Here is a 22,698-nt window from a genome sequence, read left to right as displayed (position 1 = left end):
GCAATGCCAAAGAATGTTGAAACTAGTGCACAATTGCACTCATTTCACATGCTAGCAAAGTAATGCTTAAAATTCTCTAAGTTAGGCTCCAAAGGTACATGAACTGAGAACTTCCAGATATTCAGGCTTGATTTGGAAATGTCAGAGGAAACAGAGATCAAATTGCCAACATCCATTGGATCATAGAAAAGATCTCTTTCTTCCAGAAAACATCTATTTCTGCTTTATTGACTATGCTAAAGCCTTTGACTGTGTGGATCACAACAAACCGTGGAAAATTCTTAAAGAGATGGAAATACCAGATCACCTTACCTGCTTCCTGAGAAACCTGTATGCAGGTCAAGAAACAAAAGTTAGAAGCGGACATGGAACAGCAGACTGGTTCCAAATTGGGAAAGGAGTATGTCAAGACTGTATACTGTCACCCTGCTTATTTAATTTATATGCAGAGTATATCATGCAAAATGCCAGGCTGGATGAAGTACAAGCTGGAATCAAGCTGGGAGAAATATCAGTAACCTCAGATGTGCAGATGACACCACTTTTATGGCAGAAAGCAAAGAGGAACTAAAGAGCCTCTTGATGAAGGTGAAAGAGAAGAGTGAAAAAGTTGGCTTAAAACTCAACATTCAAAATAACGAAGATTATAGTATCTGTTCCCATCACTTCATGGCAAACAAATGGGGAAACAATGGAAACAGTGACAGACTTTGTTTTCTTAGGTTCCAAAATCACCGTAGATGGTGACTACAGCCATGAAATTAAAAGACACTTGCTCCTTGGAAGAACAGCTTTTGACCTGTGGTGTTGGACAAGACTTTTGAGAGTATCTTGGATTGCAAGGAAATCAAACCAATCAATTCCAAAGCAAATCAATCCTGAATATTCACTGGGAAGACTGATACTGAAGCGCCAATATTTTGGCCACCTGATGAGAAGAGCTGGCTTATTAGAAAAGACCCTGATACTGGAAAAGATTGAAGGCAGGAGGAGAAGGGGATGTCAGAGGTTGGATGGCACCACTGACTCAATGAACGTGAGTTCGAGCATGCTCCAGGAGACGGTGAAAAATAGGGAAGACTGGCATTCTGTAGTCCACGGGATCACACAGAGTCAGACATGACTGAGTGACTGAACAACAGCAAAAGGAGATTCTGGGTTTATGTCTTCATTTACTTTCCCTTCCTCTTCTTTGAGATAGAATGTCACCAATCAAGAAGGTATCTAAAGATTTTTGAAAGTAAAATCAAAAATTGGAAAAAATGACAATTAGGCATATTCTCTCAAGAGTTAATTGAGAGAAAAAAAGATATTTTCATTACCCAATTACTAGTAGATGATAGATAAAAGAGGTACCATGTAATGATAGCATATTTGGAAAAGAAGGGAAGATGTGGTGGAGAGATGGCAATTGTGAACCAAAGGCATGTGGCATGAGAAACCCTAAAGTGATTTGGTGCTAGAAGAGATTGTTGCTGCCTTTGTTCTTGCAAGTTCCTTCAGGGGTGGGAAGGGAAGTAAGTATCAGAATTAATATTAATATGCTCCTTGAACAGGAAACCACTCTGCAACTGATCTACATAGGTCATGACTTCATTTGTAAATGAATAAATTTTTAACATTTTATTTATTCATTTAGTTTGTTATTTTTTGGCTCTGCTAGGTCTTTGTTTCTAAACACAGGTCTTCCCTAGTTTCGGCGAGCAGGGGCTACTCTCCAATTATGGTGCATGAGCTTCTTATTGCAATGGCTTCTCTTGTTGTGGATCATGGGTTCTAAGGCACATGGACTTCAGTAGTTGAGGCTCCCGGACTTTAGAGTGCAGGTTCAGTAGTTGTGGTGCACAGCCTTAGTTATTCTGCAGCATGTGGAATCTTCCTGAAGTGTTTGTGTGTGTGTGTGTGTGTGTGTGCTACATTGCTTCTGTCACATCCAACTCTTGGACTGTGGACAAAACCAGTGTCCCCTGCACTGCAAGGCAGACTCTTATCCATGGATCACCAGGGAATGGACTTGTTAAACTTTTTTCTGTAGACCCTAGTGTAGTTGAATTCTAGTGCATTACCCACTTGAAACTCAGAGAAATTCACTGAGATTCAAAACAAAAGACTTTTAAGGAGAGCTAATATCATATATTAAAAAATGCAAATATAAGTACAGTAGCCTTAAAGCTACATGTGCAAAGAAAAACATATGCATGGATTTTGTGGGAAGCATTTATTCCCTCTCATTTTTATAGAAAAGAGGGGTATTGTGCCCTCTCTCAAGAATGGATTATTGGAAGAATAGTATAGTATTATACTGGAATACTATTGGAAGAAAAGAACAGCATTGGAAGGATACCTCTAGTCTAAACTTTTCTTTTCATGGCTTGTTCTTTGTCACAGAAGGATTGATTCATAATTGTTGAATCTGAGATAAGGTCCAGCTTGCTTACCTCAACCACATTTCAATCCTGACTAATAAATCTCTCTGCAAGTGATAGTTTTCTTTCTTCCCTTATCTTCCATGCAATAAGTACTGGCAAGTTTCAGAAAGAAAGTCTAAAATACTCTTCTGCTTATCCTGGGAGCATTAAGAAGAAATAATAGAAAACTTATTTTTTCTTTGAATTCAAGCAATATTCTCTGACCTAGCTTTAAAGGTAATAGAGCTAATTTGAGTATATTTTTTTTCCTTTTGATTAGAAATAAGTGCAATTTATGACCAATTATTATCCTCAAACTCCCCCCACCACAATATTGTATGTACAAAGCCAAAGTTTTAAATTATTAGATTGTAATGGGAGAGGGACTTTCTACTTTGACCTGATTCTAAAGTTTTCCACATTTCTGAGTGACACGGAGTCAATTTTATAATACATCTCTGGTTGCTTAACACCTTTCATTTAAGAAACTCAAAATTTGTATGAAAAAAAATGTCTGCTTAATGGTGGGCTAAAACAGTGGACATAGCCTACTAGACTAAGGGAACAATGTGGCTGAATGGTAATTCTTCTTTCCGGTAAAGCTCCTCTTGCTACTATCAGTAGAATCTCTAGTAGCAACTCTTATTTGCAGTGTTTGTTGTAATAGACTATACTGTGTTAATTCTAATCCCTAGCAATTATGTACATATGATAATGAAGAATAAGTTTTTAAAAAATAATTAGTATGACAGATTCCACTTATGAAAAGAGATAGTAGTTTACCTCTTTGCCTTGGAGATAACCACACTTCCAAATCTGAAGAAGTTAAAGCACTAAAAATAGGTCTTTCATCTCATGTATCACATAGAATGAGAAATTTTTTCAGCAGTTCTTCACTTCTTTCCAATTTCTGATTTTTCTACCTAAGAATTGGAACAGTATCTAGAGTGTGAATTGAAATAAAATTGAAAAAGGTACAAGTGCCTTTTCTTCCTATATTGAGGTTCACTTTTTTATACATAATATAATCTATATGATTTGCCCTAAACCCAAAGACAGTATGAAAAAACTCAAGATTTATTGAGTTAATATACTAAATAGTTATGATGATTAGCTAATAAAGAAATGAGAGCTATAACAAAAATTATTAATATTAACTTGTCTGAAAAGTATTATAAGAAAATTACTACTTTGGCATTAATCACTTTATCAGAGTCTAATCTGAGACTATAAGGATGAAATTATTTGATACTATTAGCTGATAAAAGCAGAATTTCATATATTCTGATTTTTCTCAATAACCTCTCCAACATGAGATATTTTTAAATATTCCAAAACTGTTTATATCCCTACTATCCTCTAATATATTTGGATATGTCATATACTTGCATAATATAATCTAATAAAATATTAATTTTCTATTTACATATATGTCTGGTAAAAGTTCCTCAATCTAGTTGTTTCTGATCATAATAAAATTTATGAAAGCATATATTGGAGTAACTAATTTTTTAATTGGCTATAGTCTAAGGTATTAAATATGTTAAATAAATTATTTGTATATATATTATTATGGTATTCCACATTACCAAAACGTTACCTAAAAGGGTCACGATATATTGATATTTAAAAGTATTTGAAGTATATGTTGTAGAGAATTTAATAATATATGCCATCCTACCCAAATGCAATTCACTTTTAAAAGGGAGAACTACAAATTCTTATATCAATATCAGAGGAAAAATAGCACAGGACCTGTGGTATTAGAATAGTGAAATATTCAATAAAATCCAAAAAGTAATTTTAAAAGAAATATAGATCAATGGAACAAAATAGAAAGCCCAGAGATAAATCCACACACCTATGGATACCTTATCTTTGACAAAGGAGGCAAGAATATACAATGGATAAAAGACAATCTTTTCAACAAGTGGTGCTGGGAAAACTGGTCAACCACTTGTAAAAGAATGAAACTAGAACACCTTCTAACACTATAAACAAAAATAAACTCAAAATGGATTAAAGATCTAAACTTAAGACCAGAAACTATAAAACTCTTAGAGGAGAACATAGGCAAAACACTCTCCAACACAAATCACAACAGGATCCTCTATGACCCACCTCCCAGAGTATTGGAAATAAAAGCAAAAATAAACACATGGGACCTAATTAAGATTAAAAGCTTCTGCACAACAAAGGAAACTATAAGCAAGGTGAAAAGACAGCCTTCAGAATGTGAGAAAATAATAGCAAATGAAGCAACTGACAAAGAAATAATCTCAAAAAATACAAGCAACTCCTGCACCTCAATTCCAGAAAAATAAATGAGCCAATCAAAAAATGGGCCAAAGAACTAAATAGATATTTTTCCAAAGAAGATATATGGATGGCTAACAAACACATGAAAAGATGCTCAACATAATTCATTATCAGAGAAATGCAGAGCAAAACAACAATGAGGTACCATTTCACACCAGTCAGAATGGCTGCGATCCAAAAGTCTACAAGCAATAAATGCTGGAGAGGGTGTGGAGGAAAGGGAACCCTCTTACACTGTTGGTGGGAATGCAAACTAGTACAGCCACTATGGAGAACAGTGTGGAGATTCCTTAAAAAAATGGATATAGAACTGCCTTATGACATAGCAATCCCACTGCTGGGCATACACACCAAGGAAACCAGAATTGAAAGAGACATGTGTACCCCAGTGTTCATCACAGCACTGTTTATAATAGCCAGGACATGCAAGCAACCTAGATGTCCATCAGCAGACGAATAGATAAGAAAGCAGTGGTACATATACACAATGGAGTATTACTCAGCCATTAAAAAGAATACATTTGAATTAGTTGTAATGAGGTGGCTGAAACTGGAGCCTATTATACAGAGTGAAGTAAGCCAGAAAGAAAAACACCAATACAGTGTACTAACACATATATATGGAATTTAGAAACATGGTAACAATAACCCTGTATGTGAGACAGCAAAAGAGACACAGATGTATAGAATAGTCTTTTGGACTCTGTGGGAGAGGGAGAGGGTGGAATGATTTGGGAGAATGGCATTGAAACATTTATAATACCGTATAAGAAACGAGTCACCAGTCCAGGTTTGATGCAGGATACAGGATGCTTGGGGCTGGTGCACGAGGATGCCCCAGAGGGATGGTACAGGGAGGGAGGTGGGAGGGGGGTTCAGGATGGGGAACACGTGTACACCCATGGTGGATTCATGTTGATGTATGGCAAAAGCAATACAATATTGTAAAGTAATTAGACTCCAATTAAAATAAATGAATTTAAATTAAAAAATAATAATAATAAAAAGAAAGATAAAATGAAAGTACCCTCTATTATTTAACTGTGATAACACAGATAATGTAGAATGAGGCTGTTAAATATCAATACAAAGTTCTAGTCTATTGACATGTACAAAATTTTGCAAGTAAAAATAATGCTTCAGAAAAGAATTTCACACATCCTAGACATCAAATACTTGCACAGAGTCAAAGGTAGATTAGAGTACACTGTGACACATCAGTTAGCACTCTGTTAAAAATGAGCAGTTAAAAGGCAAATTGTGATTAAAAAAATTAATTTACTCATCAAGTCTTACAGTGATTGAGAGGTAGCAGAAAAAATACTGGTCTTAGATGTGGGATAAATATGTGTGAATGTGTATGTGTGTATACACATATGTGTACACACATTGTATATAGATATGCTGTGTGCTGTGCTAAGTCACTTCAGTCATGTCTGACTCTGCTACCCTATAGCCCACCAGGTTCTTCTGTCCACAGGATTCTCCAAGCAAGAATATTGGAGTGGGTTGCCATGTTTCCCTCCAGGAATGGAACCCATGTCTCTTATGTCTCCTGAATTGACAGGTGGGTTCTTTACCACTAGGGCCACCTGGGAAGCCCAGTATATAGCTATAGGACACTTTTACTGCATTCCTGTTGCTTGGCATGTGCATATTTTTTATGCATGGAAAGTCAGTAGATAATAACATACTAAGCCTCAGAGAAGTTAAGGAGTTTAACTAAGACCACCCAGTACACATTTAGTAAATTGCAGACGCAGTAGTTGAACCAATTTTAATCTGACTCAAAAGTCTTTGACTTTTTCTACTAAGCCACTCAAAACACTAATGACAATTCTGTTATTGGTTGACTCACAAACACTGGCTAACATGTAGATTCCACATTTTCAGATGGTCCCAAATGGCCATAAAGTAAGCAACTTGGACAAGCAACTATGGGCAAAAGAGAAAATTAGAAAGAGGTTGAATAACTATTAGTTAACTCTTTTCGTCTAGTGCCGAATATTCCTATAACCAAGGAATTGTGCCATAGAAGGCTGCCAAAATTTTCCCCATCTTATCTTCCTCTTACATCTCTGAGATGTTTGTTACATCATACTTAGCCTTTTCAAGATGCTCTCTCAAATTCATGTTAAGCAGATTTCACATTGAGATTTTTTTAGGGGGGCACTGGCAAAGATATCTTAATTCATTCAGTAGATAAAAATCTAGTATGTGCAAAGCACTGCAATGTAAGAGAGAACCATAGTCCAGAATTTAAAGTGTGTGGGATGCTAGATATTAAACAAGAACTGAAAAACAAGCTGCAATGCTATCTTATTATGGGCTTCCCTCATAGCTCAGTTGGTCAAGAATCTTCCTGCAATGCAGGAGACCCCGGTTCCATTCCTGGGTAGGAAGCCCAAGAATAGCTAAAACATCCGTCTGCAATGTGGGAGACCTGGGTTTAATCCCTGGGTTGGAAAGATCCCCTGGAGAAGGGAAAGGCTACCCACTCCAGTATTCTAGCCTGGAGAATTCCATGGACTGTATAGTCCATAGGATTGCAAAGAGTTGGACACAACTAAATGACCTTCACTTTCATCATATTATGGACAAGTTAATTACTTCATTTCTTGGCCATCAGCCCACACATCTAGGGCTATCAACCCACATATTCTGGTCAAAAACATTTTCAGAAATCTTTTCTTCTTTCTTTTTTTCTTCTCAAATTGGGGCACACCTGGTACCAATTGCCACAGATTGTGCTTCACTGAGCACAGAGCCATCTCTGGATGATGAAGAAGTACTAGGAGAGAAAAGTTGCCATGGGATATAGTCTTGGCAGAAAATCTCAGCTAACTTCTCTGATGCTGGATAGACTTCCACAGTTATCCTCATATAGGGTGAGGGTGCTAGGCCCTCATACATGTGATTTCATGTGAGCTACGCTGAGTGCTGACTCGTTTTAGATAAACCAGTTCTTAAAAGACCAGACAGCTGAGGGTTGTTTGCCTCTAGGCATTCTGGGAACTAGATAAATATGTCTCTCCTTCCTAACATGATATTTGGCAGAGCCTCCGCATCTCCTTCTTGACGAGGTGTCTCACAGAGCATCAGAGTGTTCTTTCTAACTGCTAAGCCAAGATGGACAGGATGTATGGCTGTTTGGGTTTGGAATATCACCAGGAGGATCTGTGCTGGAGGTCAGTGTAAGTGAATTATCTGTGTACATATGATCAGTAAAGCTATGACCTGATTATCTCTCTTCCCAAAGGGAGAAGGGAGAGATACTCTGAGAAAGAAAGGGTCTCGGACTAGGACTCGGAGTTGCAACAAATCAAGGAGGGCATTCTGCAAAGGAGAGCAAGAGGAAGATTCCAAGAGAGAAGTTTAAAATTTTCTACTTGAATTCAGATTTTTCTTTTGAATATTAGCTCTCTATTTCCTTGTTACTGTTTTTGTTCTTGAATCATGTGGGTGGGCACTTAATAATCTGGAGTTCAGAGAACTTCAGGAACAGAAAAATTTAAATAAGAAATGCTATATTTACCTCAGGTGGAAATGAGGTTTCATTTCAAAGAACATGAATAAGTTTAAAAGGTGAAATGATCATATAAATAGAGGATAAATGTAGTGCCTTTCAGTGACTGAGTCTAGGAGATATTAATCTGGCTAGGTAAGAAAGGTAACAACAAAAAAAGAATTAATATTAGTATCAAATGAATTGTATTGTTGCTTGAAATATACATTCTTAAAATTATGTATGACTACAATCCTGACAAACTCATTTTAAGTCTTTTCCTGGTATATTTAGAAAAAATGGATTCAGATGTTAGGGGTTCAGAACTAAAATCACTGTTGGTGCTCCTTCAAATTATATTTTAAAACAAATGCATGAATTCTTATTTCACAATCTAATGTAGCTACTTTTAGAATTAAGGGAGGGGTATGTTTACCAGAAGGACAGGGTAGGTTTGATGGGCAGTGTAGAGGGTTTTTGGCATTATCTGCACTCTATGTGTCACATCATATATATAATATCCTATAGAAAGAATTTTAAAATTTTAAGTGTGATATATCTTTATATATTTTATATATAAATCAGATTTTTAACTTTTCATTTTGAGATATTTATAGTTTAACTTGCAGTTGTATAAAATACAGAGAGATCAGCTATGCCTGCTGTCCAGTTTTTCTCAATTGTAAGATGTTACATAGCTGTAGTAAATATCACAGTTAGGAAACTGACAGCAATACAACACACTCACCTGCTTCAGAGTTCACCAGTACCACTTGTGTGTGTGAGAGAGTGCTTGTGCATGCATTTAGTTCTGTGCAATTTTACAATGTTTTTAACATTCCACTATGTTTTTACGAGTATATGTAAATGGAATTTGTATTCTGACCTTTGAAATTCAAATTCTGTTGAAACGTTTTTTTTTTTTTTTTTTTTTGAAGAGAGAAACAAACTCCATGTAAATTTGATGTAATTCTCTGATAGCTCAGTTGGTAAAGAATCCACCTGCAATGCAGGAGACCCCAGTTCCATTCCTGGGTCGGGAAGCACCACTGGAGAAGGGATAGTCTACCCACTCCAGTATTGTTTTGGGCTTCCCTTGGGCTCAGCTGGTGAAGAATCTGCCTGCAATGAGGGAGACCTGGGTTCGAATCCTGGGTTGCTAAGATCCCCTGGAGAAGGGAAATGCTACCCGCTCCAATATTCTGGCTTGGAGAATTCCATGGACTGTATAGGGGTTGCAAGAGTTGGACACTAAAAAGTGACTTTTACTTTCACTTATGATTATAAAAAGTAATTTATAGAGGACATACCTAGGATAAAGGGAACTTTTTAATTTATGATATGTAGAGATACTATTCCAGGATGATTGTCTTCAGCTTTTTACCATGCATCTATGCAAAATATGTATTATTTTAAAGAAAGAAGGTAGTTACACCTAATGCCTATACTTTAGTATCATTCTAGCTTTTATCTTAGTAATTGCTGGTAGATAAAGATGCCCTGATATTTTAGTTTTCCAAATCTTATACCACTGTTCAGATGAGGAACATGTGTAAATCCATTCTAGATGGTTCAAAGAGGAATCTTACTTGTTTGGTTTTCTCAGGACACAGTTCTCACTACAAATTTTGAAGAACAGAAATAAACATACCCACTTATATGTGTGTATGTGTATGTATATACACCACATATGTGTATTCATATGCACATGCACATAGACACACAAACTTCAGTAAGCTGTTTCTTCTATTTCATGTGACAGTCATTGTATATGTTTCAGTATAATGCGTAATTTTCTGTTGAGTGCACAAAATATACGTGAGGACATATCTCAAGAACTAATATTCTAATGTGACAATAATAGGACACATGCTGAAGCTCATTATTTAGATTCTAATTAACTACCTTAAAGGTACCAAAGTATTCCATATGTTTCACATAGTATATTTTCCTTTCTTTTTTCATATGTGACTACTACTTTTTCCTGTACTTAATTCCTTGGAAAAATAAGTTTCTTAGACAAGATTGTACTTAGAGAATTACATCAATACATTTCACCATCTTACTGTTTTCTAAATCATAAGTAAAAATCAAGTATACTTTTGTGCATATCTTGCCTGCCTTCTAAAATCATAAAGCAAGAAGTAGAAAATAATAATACTGTTTCTAGTGAGTGTTTTCAGAAGTTAAAAATTAGATGAACTATAGAATTGCCATAGATTATAACATTAATGTAAGTTAATTCATGAATAGGTTAAATTTTTAAAAATAAAATCCTTAACTGCAACTGATTTAAAATTCTCTTTAGTTGATACATTTGGAAAATATTTATAGTATTTTGTGTCCAATATTTCAAATAAATTTTGACATGGTAGCAGTTTCTTGTATCTTAAACATTCAAGATGTTGTTACTTTAACTTTCTTTTCATACTGGTATAGATAAATGTCATCATGAGAAATCAAAAAGCACTTCATGTGTTGACATTTTCATACAGTATCTGGATATCACCATAAAGAGATTGTGTAGAACTTTTGTTCCCCATTTTTATAACTTTGCATATTGCTGAAAATATCTAATAGGCTATTTAATGTAGTTTGTAAAATTCTTTAATAAATGGATGATTAGATTGATACACATTTGGAGAGAATTTTGGCTACCATTCATATCTTCACAATCTCCATATATTTAGGCTCTGTTATATGTCAGTGAATACAAATCTTATGCAGAACTACAGCCTCATAAAAACTAAATATATTGACTGTGTTTTTCTGCATTATTGACATTATACTTGTTTATATGTTGTTAGCAATTATGTATTGCATTATAGAGAAGATTATATAAGATATAAATATAGATTTAATTTAAAATTCATGGGGAAAGCCATATGATTCAAAAGGAAAAGCAATCTTGACATTACTGAGTTATACAAAGACTATAAATAAGATTCTTAAAAACAGAGATGCAGAGTATATCATGAGAAACTCTGGGCTGGAAGAAGCACAAGCTGGAATCAAGATTGCCAGGAGAAATATCAATAACTTCAGAAATGCAGATGACACCACCCTTATGGCAGAAAGTGAGGGAACTAAAGTGCCTCTTGATGAAAGTGAAAGAAGAGAGTGAAAAACTTGGTTTATAACTAAACATTCAGAAAACTAAGATCATGGCATCTGGTCCCATCACTTCATGGGAAATAGATGGGGAAACAGTGTCAGCTTTACTTTTTTAGGCTCCAAAATCACTGCAGATGGTGATTGCAGCCATGAAATTAAAAGGCACTTACTCCTTGGGAAAATGGCATTGAAACATGTATCAGTTCAGTTCAGTCGCTCAGTCATGTCCGACTCTTTGCAATCCCATGAATCGCAGCACGCCAGGCCTCCCTGTCCATCACCATCTCCCGGAGTTCACTCAGACTCATGTTCATCGAGTCAGTGATGCCATCCAGCCATCTCATCCTCTGTCGTCCCCTTCTCCTCCTGCCCCCAATCCCTCCCAGCGTCAGAGTCTTTTCCAATGAGTCAACTCTTCGCATAAGGTGGCCAAAGTACTGGAGCTTCAGCTTTAGCATCATTCCTTCCAAAGAAATCCCAGGGTTGATCTCCTTCAGAATGGACTGGTTGGATCTCCTTGCAGTCCAAGGGACTCTCAAGAGTCTTCTCCAACACCACAGTTCAAAAGCATCAATTCTTCACTGCTCAGCCTTCTTCACAGTCCAACTCTCACATCCATCATGTAAGAAATGAATTGCCAGCCTAAGTTCAATACAGGATACAGGATGCTTGGGGCTGGTGCACTGGAATGACCCAGAGAGATAATATGGGGAGGGTGGTGGGAGAGGGGTTCAGGATTGGGAACTCATGTACACCTGTGGCAGATTCATGTCAATGTATGGCAAAACCAATACAGTATTGTAAAGTTAAAAAAAAATAAATAAATAAAAAAGCAAAAAAACAAAAAAGAAACTTAGATATAAATTACATTATTTGGTACATCTTCAATAAAAGTATGCCTTCAATTAAAAAATAAATAAATAAATAATAAAAGGCACTTACTCCTTGGAAGGAAAGTTATGACCAACCTAGATAGCATATTGAAAAGCAGAGATCTTACTTTTCCAACAAAGGTCCATCTAGTCAAGGGTATGGTTTTTCCAGTAGTCATGTATGGATGTGAGAGTTGAACTGTGAAGGAAGCTGAGCACCAAAGAATTGATGCTTTTGAACTGTGGTGTTGGAGAAGACTCTTGAGAGTCCCTTGGACTTCAAGGAGATCCCACCAGTCCAACCTAAAGGAGATCAGTCCTGGGCGTTCATTGGAAGGACTGATGCTGAAGCTGAAACTCCAGTACTTTGGCCACCTCTTGCGAAGAGCTGACTCACTGCAAAAGACCCTGATCCTGGGAGGGATTGTGGGCAGGAGGAGAAGGGGACGACAGAGGATGAGGTGGCTGGATGGCATCATCGACTCAATGGACATAAGTTTAAGTGAACTCTGGGAGTTGGTGATGGACAGGGAGGCCTGGCGTGCTGTGATTCATGGGTTCACAAAGAGTTGGTCATGACTGAGCGACTGAACTGAAAAACATGGAAATATAATACAGACCTGAAGAATGACCTTATTTACTATTAAATTATTTGCATAATACTGATAAAACATTTGCTAAGTTTTAACTCACATATGAAGTTAAAAGAGTCTCTTAAAAAAATTAATAGGTCTGAATCTCTTGTCCTACTGATTTTTGCAAAAGAGTAAGTGCATTTGCTACCGCTGGGCAGAAGCTAAAAGTGTATCTGAAAATGCTATGAAATTCATTGTTCATTTGGATAAAGTTTGAATTTTAATTTCAATAACCTCAACTGAGAAAAAAGAATACTATTATATCATGATATTATTAGGTTTTTGTTTAATTTGTGTATTGACCTACTCTTGCTGATTAACTGAGTAGTTAAAAGCTGTCAGGAAAAAAAAAAGTAAAACTGAGCACAAATTAAATGTGTTTACTTGAATTCTGAATTCATATCAGTGTGTTTTATTTTACAAATATAGAAATGCTTCAATAAATAGTAGAGCATTGATTATAACAATTCTTATGAGACCTGTATGACTATATAATACTGAAAGCTATGTTTTCCTCTTCACTATTAATGGTACCAGTCAATTCTTTTTCACTGTTTTTTGTTTGTTTGAGAGAGGTTGAAGAGGGAAGGTTACGAGTACTCAAATAACTTACTAAAAATTAAATTTAATGGAATCTAAAATGGAAATATATTTCCTAGAGGAAGCAAGAAAGTTTGCTTTCTTTCAAGCCTGAGACCTTGGGCTTCTTAAGGGCTGAAAACTTACATACCTTATGTAGTTCAGTTCAGTTCAGTTCAGTTGCTCAGTCGTGTCCAACTCTTCACAACCCCATGAATCACAGCACGCCAGGCCTCCCTGTCCATCACCATCTCCTGGAGTTCACTCAGACTCACGTCCATCAAGTCCATGATGCCATCCAGCCATCTCATCCTTGGTCGTCCCCTTCTCCTCCTGCTCCCAATCTCTCCCAGCATCAGAGTCTTTTCTAATGAGTCAACTCTTGGCATGAGGTGTCCAAAGTACTGGAGCTTCAGCTTTAGCATCATTCCTTCCAAAGAAATCTCAGGGTTGCTCTCCTTCAAAATGGACTGGTTGGATCTCCTTGCAGTCCAAGGGACTCACAATAGTCTTCTCCAACACCACAGTTCAAACGCATCAGTTCTTCGGTGCTCAGCCTTCTTCACAGTCCAACTCTCACACCCATACATGACCACAGGAAAAACCATAGCCTTGACTAGACTGACCTTAGTAGGCAAAGTAATGTCTCTGCTTTTCAATATACTATCTAGGTTGGTCATAACTTTTCTTACAAGGAGTAAGCGTCTTAGAATTTCATGGCTGCAGTCACCATCTGCAGTGATTTTGGAGCCCCCCAAAATAGTCTGACACTGTTTCTACTGTTTCCCCATCTATTTCCCATGAAGTGATGGGACCAGATGCCATGATCTTCGTTTTCTGAATGTTGAGCTTTAAGCCAACTTTTTCAGTCTCCTCTTTCACTTTCATCAAGAGGCTTTTTAGTTCCTCTTTACTTTCTGCCATAAGGGTGGTGTCATCTGCATATCTGAGGTTCTTGATATTTCTCCCGGCAATCTTGATTCCAGCTTGTGCTTCTTCCAGTCCAGTGTTTCTCATGATGTACCTTATGTAGTTACATGGTAATTTATATCAATCATGGTACATAACATAAAGTTGATATTTGATATTTATATACTTGAATTTTATGTGTTCTGGAAACATAATTGTGAAATTAACATTTGTTTATACCATAATTTGGCCCAAACAATAAACGTTGCCATCAAAAGACAATCTATAATCTTGGTAGTGTATTTTCTACCTAACTCAAATTCTTTAGAGCTATGACTGATACAGCCATCAGTAACAGCAAACTATCCTTTGTAACCTATGCAGATAGATAAGATTATCATAATACTTCTACTTATGACTATTTTTTTCATGGTAAGACTAGTACTTAAAAAAATTATTAGAATATAGTTGATATATTAATACAATGTTGTCTTAGTCTCAGGTGTATGAAGTGAAAGTTGCTCAGTCTTGTCTGAAGCTTTGTGATCCCATGTGCTTTATAGTAGATCCTTATGAATTATTTATTTTATGTGTAGTAATGTGTGTATGTTAATCCCAATATCCCAATTTATCCCTCTCTCTCACCCTCTGGTGACCATAGTTTGTTTTCTACATCCGTGACTCTGTGTCTGTTTTGTAGATAAGTTCATTTATACTTTCTTTCTTTTTTTTTTCTAGATTCCACATATCAGTTCAGTTCAGTCGCTCAGTCATGTCCGACTCTTTGCAACCCCATGAATCGCAGTATGCCAGGCCTCCCTATCCATCACCAACTCCTGGAGTTCACTCAAAGTCATGTCCATTGAGTCGGTGATGCCATCCAGCCATCTCATCCTTGGTCATCCCCTTTTCCTCCTGCCCCCAATCCCTCCCAGCATAAGGGTCTTTTCCAATGAGTCAACTCTTCGCATGAGGTGGCCAAAGTACTGGAGTTTCAGCTTCAGCATCAGTCCTTCCAATGAACACCCAGGACGGATCTCCTAGGATGGACTGGTTGGATCTCCTTGCAGTCCAAGGGACTCTCAAGAGTCTTCTCCAACACCACATTTCGAAAGCATCAATTCTTCGGTGCTCAGCTTTCTTCACAGTCCAGTTTCCAGGAAGGGAGTTGGGAGAGAGCAAGAAGGGACTTAGATTGCTGTGCTGGCAGGAGTAAACACAAATACCTGTGGGCTGATAAGTGGTGAAATCTGCAGGGAGTCTAGGATGCCAGTGTTGACTCTTGACTGTCTTCAGTGACAGAAACTCTGGAGTTGTCTGCAGAGTAGATGCCTGAGAACTGTAATCATTCCCATTGTTTGGCTAATATTGATAATTTCTGTTTTTCTTCCTTACTCCTAGCCATCTCAGTTGTGTCTCAGTTTTGCTGTTTTGTAGCTAAGGTAAAAGTCAAGTAAGGTGAGGGGAGCTTCTTGGCTTTGGTTAATGCTGGCATGGGTGATGAGATGATGAAGGCAAAATAAGGTATTCTTCATAGTTTTAGGTGGTTATTCTCAAGGTTTTTGGTTCCACAGTATTGCTGAAGTTTCCTAAGTAGATTCCCAAATTCTCAAATAACTGTTTTATGGTCATGGTTAGCTGTCTAATTGTTGATATCTGCATGGGGATGGAGGCCTGAGTCTACTATTCCACTATCTTAATAACAGGAGTCTTCATTTCTTTTTATAATCACCTTCCTCCCATTCACAGTCCTTCGTAAATCTTGAAATCACTAGTTTGTTCTCAATTTCTATAATTTTGTCTCTTCAAGAATGTCACAAATGAAATCATTTGAGATGTAATATTTTGAGCTTTTTCTTTCATTCAGCATAATTCCTTAGAAATCCATCCAAGTTGTTGAGTACATCAGTAGTTTGTTCCTTTCTATTGCTGAGTAAGAGACTCCCTTGGACTGCAAAGAGATCCAACCAGTCCATTCTAAAGGAAATCAGTCCTGGGTGTTCTTTGGAAGGACTGATGCTAAAGCTGAAACTCTAATACTTTGGCCACCTCACGCAAAGAGTTAACTCATTGGAAAAGACTCTGATGCTGGGAGGGATTGGGGACAGGAGAAGAAGGGGACGACAGAGGATGAGATAGCTGGATGGCATCACCGAATCGATGCACATGAGTTTGGGTGAACTCCGGGTGTTGGTGATGGGCAGGGAGGCCTGGCGTGCTGCAATTCATGGGGTCGCAAAGAGTCGGACATGATTGAGCAACTGAACTGAACTCTACAGATGTACTACAGCTTGTTTAACCACTCACTCACTCAATAATGTATAAAGTGTTGACAGTTTATGGCTGTTCTGAGCAAAACTTCTATGAACATTTGTGTATAGGTTTTTGTATGAAGATGAGTTTTCATTTCTCTGAGATAATATGCTCAAGACAAAATTGCTAGACTTAGGTTAATTGTGTGCTTGGTTTTATAAGAAACTGCCTAACTGTCTTCTAAAATGTCTGTGCCATTTTTATCTTTCCACCAGCAATGTATGAATGATTCAGTTTCTTCATGTACTTGCCAGCATTTAGTATTGTCACTAGTTTTTATTTTAGCCATTCTGGTTTTTCCTGTGGTCATGTATGGATGTGAGAGTTGGACTGTGAAGAAGGCTGAGCACCGAAGAATTGGTGCATTTGAACTGTGGTGTTGGAGAAGACTCTTGAGAGTCCCTTGGACTGCAAGGAGATCCAACCAGTCCATTCTGGAGGAGATCAACCCTGGGATTTCTTTGGAAGGAATGATGCTAAAGCTGAAGCTCCAGTACTTTGGGCACCTTATGCAAAGAGTTGACTCATTGGAAAAGACTCTGATGCTGGGAGGGATTGGGGGCAGGAGGAGAAGGGGATGACCAAGGATGAGATGGCTGGATGGCATCACGGACTCAATGGATGTGAATCTGAGTGAACTCCAGGAGATGGTGATGGACAGGGAGGCCTGGCGTGCTGCGATTCATGGGGTCACATAGAGTCGGATATGACTGAGCAACTGAACTGAACTGAACTCATAGGTATAAACTGCTGCCTCATTGTGCTTAAAAAGCCAGATAGCCATCCATATCTCTGATGGCTACTGATGTTGAGCCTTTTTTTCACATGTTGCCATGTGTACTCATTTATGGGAAATATTGGTTTATGAATTTTGCTATTTTTCTCAATTATTTTATTATTCATTTCATATTTGTTTCCTGTATTTCTGATTATTTATTGTGAATTATAAAACATTTTTATGATTCATGATTATTAATTTGAGGTATGTATTAACCATAATATTGCTTTATATAGTTTTCCTAGTATGAAGATACACACACACACACACACACACACACACACACACACACACGGAGTCAGTCTACTGCTATAGCTTTACCACTTCCAATGAAGGGTAAAAACTTTATTTCCATTTTGGTTCCTTTATATTTGCCACTTTTAAAATATCATTGCTTTGATATAAGTTATTGTTTTAATTTTTATTTGTATGAGTATTATTTAGAAACCTGATGGAAATAGTCTACTACATGTCTATTACATGTACTTATATTTGTGCTCTTTCCATTGTTTTTTCTTTCTGATCCTTTGAGAGTTCATCTTCTATCATTTTGTTTCTGTTTGAAGAACTTCCTTAGCCATTCTTCAACAGTAGGTTTTTGAATTTCCTTCATCTAAGGATGACTTTGTTTTTCCGTTGAGAGATTGAATATCTAGACAACAGGCATGCAGTATTTTAAGACAGAAGTCTACCCACAATATGAAGTAATGAGTCAAGGAATCCAAACCACAACTTCTGTAGCAGACAGCCCCAGTCAAGACTTGATCAATAACTAACAGCTTTTTTTTTTTGTCCCTTATTTCAATGTAGGACCAACTGGTGAAAACCAAGTGTGTTCTAACTAATCATTAAAGATCTCCTGCTACTAGTTAACCTGCCTCTAGTTTCCCCATGTCAACCGTTTTCAATTAGAGCCTAGCTGAAGGCTTCCTTTTGTGCCATTATGAAATTTTAGTTTCTTGGAGTCTCTGCCAAATGTAACTGATGTTGTCAGACTCACTTGCTGTATAACAAGCTCTGAACAAATAGTTTTGCTCATTCTCATTTGGATAGTCTTTATTTAAACACCTCACTCCTGAAGAATATTCTTGAAAGATGAAATTGACAGTTCTCATTTCTTACTTTTCAGTGATTAAAAAATGTGCCACTCTGATTTCAAATGAGAAATTTGCTGTAATCTGAACTAGGGTTCTCCTATAGGTTATTTCTCTGCCTGTTTTCAAGATTACTTTTATTTAGTTTTCAGAAGTTTAATTTTGCTGTATCTCAGTATGTATTTATCCTATTTGTGGTATTTCTTGGTTCCTGTAATCTGTAAGTTTATAAATTTCACTAAATTTGAGCTCAGTCATTATTTTAGCATCTTTATATTTCCTCATCTTCGGAGATTCTAATGGTATGAATGTTGTTTTTTACTGTCCTATAAATTGTAGAGGATGTATTTTTAAAATTCTACCCTTTCTCTAATGTTTCAGTTGGGTATATTTTATTGATCTATCCACAGGTCCACTAATTATGTCACCTCTATACTTAGACCCAGTGACTTTTTTTTTTAAGTGGAAGTGTTTTTCAGTTTTGTAATTTCCTTTTCATCCTTGAAATTCCTGTTTTTGATATTTATTTTTATTTGTTACAGAAGATTAGCAGTTTCTTGTTTAAAATTTGTTATCATTGCTGCTTAAAAATCCTTGTATAATTCCACCATCTGATTACTCTTGGCATTGATATCAGCTGTCTTTTCTCATTCCAGTTGTGATTTTTATGTTTCTTGGAATGACAGATATTTTTTAAAATCGTTTTCCTGGGTATTTTGTCAAGTATGTTAGAAGTCTCCGGGTCTAATAGAAGTCTTCTATTTCAGCAATCACTCTGTTTAGGTTTAGCATACAGATCTTGACATGTTTTTATGAGGTTTGTTTCAGTTTTGTATTTGTTTTCTTTTAAACTGAAGTAAAGTTGATTTACAATTTTTCTTAGTTTAAAATATACAACATAGTGATTCAATATTTCATATTATACTCCATTTAAAGTTATTATAAAATATTTATTATATTCCTTGTGTGGTACGTTATATCCTTGAATCTTACTTACCTAGGTTCCCTTTCTCTATATTGCTCCTCCCTCCTCCTCTTCCTCTCTTAACTACTGGTTTGTTCTCTGTATCTGTCTGTGAGTCTGATTCTGTTTTGTTATAGTCATTTGGTTTTCTTTTTATTTTTTGGAGTTCCACATAAGCAAAAACATACAGTATTTGCATTTCTCTGTTTGACTGACTTCGTTAAGCATAATACCTTCCCAGTTCATCCTTGCTGTTGGAAATTGCATTTTTTTTCTTTTAGATGCGTAGTATTCCATTGTATGTATTCATGCATGTATGTGTATGTTATCTCCACCTTTGCTCCCACCGCGCCCCACACCCCCCCGAACCCCTGAGAATATTTGTGGCAATCTTTCATTTTTCCACATAAATTTTAGAATTATTAGTTCTACTTCTGTGAAGAATACTGTTGGTATTTTGATAATGATTATACTGAATCTGTATTGTCTTTAAACAATATAAATTTTTCTAATCTATGAACACAGTATATCTTTCCATCTGTGTCTTTTTCAGTTTATTGCATCAGTGGCTTAAAGTTTTGAAGTAGAGGTATTTTACCCTCTTAGATTTATTCCTAAGTATTTTATTCTTTTTGATGTAATTCTAAATGGAATTGTTTTCTTAAATTCTCTTTTTGAAGGTTTGCTGTTAATGTATAGAAATATAAGACATTTCTGTGTATTAAATTTGTATCCTGCAACTTTACCGAATTTATTGATGAGTTCTTGTAGTTTTCTGGTAGCATCTTTCGGATTTTCTAAATGATATGTTATCGGCACACAGTGAAAATTTTACTTCTTCCTTTCACATTTGGACCCCTTTTATTTCTTCTGATTGCTGTGACTAGGATTTCAAAATTATTTTGAATAAAGGTAATGAGAATGGCACTCTTGTTCCTGCTCTTAGAGGAAGTGCTTTCAACTTTTCACTGTTGAATATGATGTCAGCTGTGGGCTTGTCATATATGACCTTTGTTATGTTGAAGTATGTTCCATACGTATATATTCTTGCATCCTTGGGATAAATCCCACTTGATTATGATGTATGATCCTTGTAATGTATTGTTGAATTTGGTTTGCCAATATTTCTTTGAGGGCTTTTGCCCTTATGCTCATTGGTGATATTGGCCTGTAACATTTTTCTTTGGGTGACTTTGATATGATCTTGCCTTGCAGAATGAGTTCAGAAGTGGTCCTTCCTTTGCAATATTTGGAATAGTTTGAAAAAAATACATGTTAATTCTTCTCTAAATGTTTGGTAGAAACAACCTGTGAAGCCATCTTGTCTTGGACTTTTTTCTTTGGGTTTTGTTTGTTAGTTAGTTTGTTTTTACTGATTCAGTGTCTTTATTGGCAACTGTTATTCTTATTTTCTATTTTGCCTTGGGAGATTGTGTATTCTAAGGATTTGTCTCTTTCTTCCAGGTTATCCATTTTATTGGCTTATTTTTCATAGTAGTCACTTATGACTCTTTGTATTTTTATGGTATAGTTGTCATCTCTCCATTTATTGATTGTCTCTTTGTCTTGATTCTGGCTAAAGGTTTAGCAATTTTCTTTGTGTTTACAGAGAATCAACTGTTAATTGGATTGATTTATTTTTTTTTTCTCTCTACGACTTTAAGTGTCTATTTTATTTCTGCTCTAACTTTGTGTGTTGTTGCTGTACTTTTTCTGATTACTTTAGGTATAAGGTCAGGTTTTTATTGGGGTGTTTTTTTTTTTTTTTTTGCTTCTTGAAGTAGACATATCTTTATAAACTTCCCTCTTAGAACTGTTGTTCCATGTGTTTTTGAAACATTTTATTTTCATTTTTAAAATTAATTTTGAAGGATAATTGCTTTACAGAATTTTGTTATTTTCTGTCAAAGCTCAACATGAATCAGCCATAGGTATACATATATCCCCTCTGTTTTGAACCACCTTCCCAGCTCCCTCACCATCCCACCCTCTGGGTTGATGCAGAGCCCCTGTTTGAGTTTCCTGAGCTATACAGCAAATTCCTGTTGGCTATCTATTTTACATATGGTAATGTAAGTTTTCATGTTACTGTTTCCATACATCTCACCCTCTCCTTCCCTCTCCCTATTTCCATAAGTCTAATCTCTATGTCTGCTTCTCCACTTTTGCCCTGTAAATAAATTCTTCAGTTCCATTTTTCTATATCACTCAGTCGTGTCCGACTCTTTGCAACCCCATAGACTGTAGCCTATCAGGCTCCTCTGTCCATGGGATTTTCCAGGCAAGAGTGCTGGAGTGGACTGCCATTTCCTTCTCCAGGGGATCTTCCCAACCCAGGAATCAAACCCGGGTACCCCACATTGTAGACAGATGCTTTACTGTCTGAGCCACCAGGGAAGTGGTATGTATGCATTAGAATACAATATTTACCTTTCTCTTTCTGACTCACTTCACTCTGTATAATAGGTTCTAGATTCATCCACCTCATTAGAACTGACTGAAATGAATTCCTTTTTATGGCTGAGTAGGTGTGCTGCAATTCATGGGGTTGCAAAGAGTCGGACACGACTGAGCGACTTAACTGAACCGAATATTCCATTGAGTATAAGTACCACCACTTCTTTATCCATTCATCTGTCACTGGATATCTAGGATGCTTCCATGTTCTATCTATTGTAAATAGTGCTACAATGAAAAATGGGATACATGTGTCTTTTTCAATTTTGGTTTCCTCAGGGGATATGCCTAGGAGTGGGATTGCTGGATCATATGGTGGTGTTATTCCTAATTTTTGAAGGAATCTCCATGACATCTTCCATAGTGGCTGTATCAATTTACATTCCACCAACAATGCAAGAGAGTTCCCTTTTCTCCACACCCTCTCCAGAATTTCTTGTCTGTAGACTTTTTGATGATGGCCATTCTAAATAGTGTGAGGTGAGATCTCATTGTGGTTTTAATTCTTATTTCTCTAATAATGAGCAATGTTGAGCATATTTTAATGTGTTTGTTAGCCATCTGTATGTCTTCTTTGGAGAAATGTCTGTTTAGGTCTCTTTCCCACTTTTTGATTGAGCTGTTTTCCTGGTATTGAGTTATTTGAGCTGCTTGTATATTTTGGAAATTAATCCTTTGTCAGTTGTTTCATTTGCTGTTATTTTCTCCCATTCTGAGAGCTGTCTTTTCACCATGCTTATAGTTTCCTTTG

Source organism: Budorcas taxicolor, chromosome 8 (genome assembly GCF_023091745.1).
Source record: "Budorcas taxicolor isolate Tak-1 chromosome 8, Takin1.1, whole genome shotgun sequence".
In the NCBI taxonomy this organism is placed as follows: Eukaryota; Metazoa; Chordata; class Mammalia; order Artiodactyla; family Bovidae; genus Budorcas; species Budorcas taxicolor.
This window is presented reverse-complemented; position numbering follows the sequence as displayed.